At 44.1% G+C, this 3,961-nt stretch overlaps 1 protein-coding gene across 1 annotated transcript in view; it reads left to right on the forward strand.

The window, feature by feature from the left end:
* The first annotated feature begins 916 nt into the window (after nt 1–916).
* The window catches only part of LOC308377441 (uncharacterized protein), a 23,069-nt gene continuing 20,024 nt past the window's right edge, over nt 917–3,961 (forward strand). The window contains exon 1 of the mRNA XM_080854098.1: nt 917–1,327. The gene's annotated coding sequence lies outside the window, so the exon portion shown is untranslated. The remainder of the gene's footprint in view (nt 1,328–3,961) is intronic.

A 3,961-nucleotide genomic window follows, 5' to 3' on the forward strand; every position in this document is an offset into this window, starting at 1 on the left:
TACATAACATAACACTCATCCCTGGACTAAATTAGTTGAATTAAAGATACATTGTGATTAGATGCCAGTCATAACACACCTTCCTAAATCACAACCCACAATAATCAGTACAGGTGGCCCCTCATCCCCAAACTCACTGGGGGACATTGAAATTTCCATTGCATAATACCTAATTGTAGTTTCAGCTATCATTGGACCACCTACGGGTCACATCTCTTCGAGCAGGTAGTGCATGAATAATTCAAAGAGAGCCTTGTTGTACTGTAAACGCTAGTCAAAGGAATCTGCACAGTTGCACTTCTGTGATTTCAAAAGATCTCATTTACACAGAGCCAGATACAAAGTTTGACTTAAAAAAGCATTTTGTGTCTCTCTCATCACAGGAATAAAGCTGTTCTGTTTAATGTTGGGACCCATTTCCTGGTGCATGTGCTGTTTTGACCAATGGCAAAAGCTTGTTCCTGACACATGTGGTGCTCCAGCCAATGGCTCAAGTCCTTACCCAGGGCACGAGGTGCTTCAGCCAATGGCATGAGCCCTGAACCGGTACATTCCCCAGCTCCTGAGAGGTTAATGAGCAAAGCTTCTGGGCTTCCTGCCAACACGGCCGGCAGCTACGCTCCCACAATGAGCTTGAGCTGTATCACGACAGAGCTGGGTCTAATTATACACTCAAAGAGAGGGGGAGAGAGAGAGAGGAGAGAGAGAGAGAGAGCGGGGGAGAAAGGGAGAAAGAGAGAGACTAGGAGAGAGAGCAAGGAGAGAGGAGGGGGCACATAGAGAGTAAGTGAGAGAGATAGAGAGAAGAGAGTTGTAGAGTAGGAGAGAAGGAGCAATAGGAGGGGGGGGGGTCACAGAGGGTGAGCAAGCTAAAGTGCGAGAGTGAGATAGAGACAGAGTAAGTGCGTGTGTGAGAGTGTGTGTGAGTGTGTGAGGGAGAGAGAGAGAGAGACAGAGAGAGCTCTCAGAGGGCAAGCAAACTGTAGAGGCAGAGAGGTGAGAGAGTGAGAGCTAACAGAACAGAGGGTAACAGAGGGAAGAGAGAGACAGAAAGAGAGAGAGTGAGAGAGAGAGTGACATGAGAATAGAAGAGAGAGCGATGACAGATTGAGAGAGAGATATATAGAAAGCATTACCCAAGAAAGGAAGGGCGAGAGAGAGAGAGAAAGAACGGAGGGTGAGATACAGCGCGAGAGAGAGAGAGAGAGAGGGAGGGAGAGAGAGAGAGAGAGACGTATAGTATCAGAGCTGGATGTTCTTATTTGCATTGCTGCTGCTGGCTGTTCCAATGATCACTCATTCCTTTCACCACAAGACACCCAGAGAGGTAAGACACCTTCGCTATTCCATCTGCTCTCTGTGAGTGTTTGAGTGTGTGTACGTGTGCTCACACGTGTGTGTGTGGGAGTGTGTGTGTGTGTGTGTGTGTGTGTGTGTGTGTGTTTGAGTGTGCGTGTGACACTGGTTGAAGTGGGTGTGTGATGTATGTGTATTCAAGCTAATGTTCACACAGTGTGAATGTGGCGTGTTGCGCGGTTACTTAAGTCATTTCTGTGTGAGAGTATGTTAAAAGTGGCGGCTGCACAAGTGCCAGATACTATAACTCCATGAGTGAGTGGCGTGCGTGCTTGTGTTTGTGTGTGAGCGTGCGTGCGTGTGTGTGTGTGTGTGTGTGTGCGTGAAGGTGTGTCTCTGTGTGTGTGTGTGTGTGTCTCTGTTCCTGTTCTTCAAAGTCCTGCTCCAGCTTTACGTGTGACACAGCCAGCTCTACCATCCCATTCAGCTCATTCGGCTCGGGCGCAAGCAAGAAGGATCAGAATTAGAGGGCAGCGCTGAAATAGCTGGAGACAGAGATAGACACAGTGCACAGTGCACACACACAGATGCACCGAAGGGGGGGGGGGGGGGGGGGGGGGGGGGGGGCAAGATGGACACAGAGACGGACTTGACATTGGGGAGGGGGAGGACGATTAGAAGAGGGTTACTGACAGAGAGAGCGCCAGACATGCAGAGTAAAAGACAAAAAAGAGACACCTCGACTGATAGGAGGATGAGAGACGGTGAGAGATGAAGTGGTGGGGAACGCTGTGGAGGTGTTGTGACCGGAGGCCTGCTGCAAGCACCTCATTCATACAGGGGGATGTCCCGCTCTGAGTGGGTGGCCTGTGTAGTCCTCTCAGACAAGCATGCCTGCCTGCCCGCCTGTCTGCTTGCTTTGCTCTTGTAGGTGTAGGTGTGAGTGTTATTGTTCGGTACTTTTTTCACGCTGAGATTTTGCATGGAGATGACCCAGCGTTTTGTCTCTCTCTCTCCCCTTCTCTCATTAATTTACCTGCCCTCATTCAGTGTTACCCGTAACCTGCCCCTCTGTCCCCTCCTGTCACTAGGCCATGCTGACTTTCCTCCACTTTCTTCTTGGTCAAGTTACTGGTAGCTCGTAAAAAGAAGTGAGGGTCTGTTACATCTCAGTTTAGTTTTATGGAGGCTAGATCAAAGTTAAAAAGGATTCATTTTATTCAGCAATACTTATTTTTTTTGTGTACATTTAACGAACTCAACAAAAGAGCCCCAGATATTTAATGTAATATTTCATTTCATTTCTACGATCTAAGCATGTTTGAAGTTTTTCAGGTTAAAAAATATCAATAATAGTAATGTTTTTTTTTTTCATTGAAACACCAAAGTTAAGTGCTCCACTTTAGAAATATTCACGATGTTAGGTCTGTTGTTGTGCCACTGGCAAAGCTTTTCTACTTAGACTGCTGACTCCATATTCCATTTGTATTTCCTTAATTATGGGCATAATTATGTTTTCAAGACCTACCTTTGAATCAATTAAAATCTGAGGCATTGCATATGATTAGCATTGCATTGCTATAAACTAGCTGTAAATTACAGTAGACGCTGATAGTGTGTGACTGCAAACCTCTGCCTGGTGAGGCCAGGCTGCTGGTCCTTAATGTGTATGGGGAGACACTATTGAATTAAGAGCCCTATGCCTGTGGGTGTATAATGTGGGTACTGAATTGTATGTCAGATAATTGCTTAGTTATTTGCATGTTCTGTATCACATCTATATGCCTTACAATTGTTCAGAAACAAAATCATAGTTCTCTAATGTAAAGCCTAACATTACATCAAGCACTAAACATGTAAGTGCATACGTGTCATATGCCTAGTGTGCCTCACTGATGAGTTTGGTTGGACGTACATGCTCATGCAATATTATGGCTGACGTCTTCTTGAGTTTCCTATGTAAAATAGACCTCACAGAGACACTTCTGTCCTCTAGCTCGGATGTAGACGTAGATGTAGATGTAGATGTAGATGTAGACGTAGACGTAGACGTAGACGTAGACGTAGACGTAGACGTAGACGTAGATGTAGACGTAGATGTAGATGTATATTCACAGATCTCTTTGAACTGCACCAGTAGGGACAATTTTGTATTCTTCTGCCAACTTTCTGCCGTGGGAAATTAAGTGTCTAAGATTGTGGAAATGACCATTGGCTCACAAATGGATTTGGTTCACACCAGACTAATATGTTAAGTTAGCCTGACACAGATAATTTTTTTTTAGAATTTAGATGTATCATTTTTATGTATTTATGTAAAAACACCCACAAACAAACCACACAAGCACACATGTGGGTGGGGAAAAAAACATTCACTCAATACAGCGCTTTATAAAAGTATAAGGCTGTATGCAAATACTGCACTCTGTGTTCACATATAGAAAATATAATAGTATATTATATAACATTTGTCATGAATGAATTCCACATTAATTTAGCTTTATCCTGCTTAAGATTAGTCAGGTAGTTTAACTGATTTTCTCCACCAATAATCCTATCAAATGCATATTGTGTGTGTGGGGGTGTATGTATAAAAAAACGCAACACTGGCCTATTGTGTTTGATCATTCAGAGGATCATTTCAAGTTTTATAACAGAAAAAAAA

This window comes from Sprattus sprattus (genome assembly GCF_963457725.1).
Source record: "Sprattus sprattus genome assembly, chromosome: 16".
Lineage (NCBI taxonomy): Eukaryota > Metazoa > Chordata > Actinopteri > Clupeiformes > Clupeidae > Sprattus > Sprattus sprattus.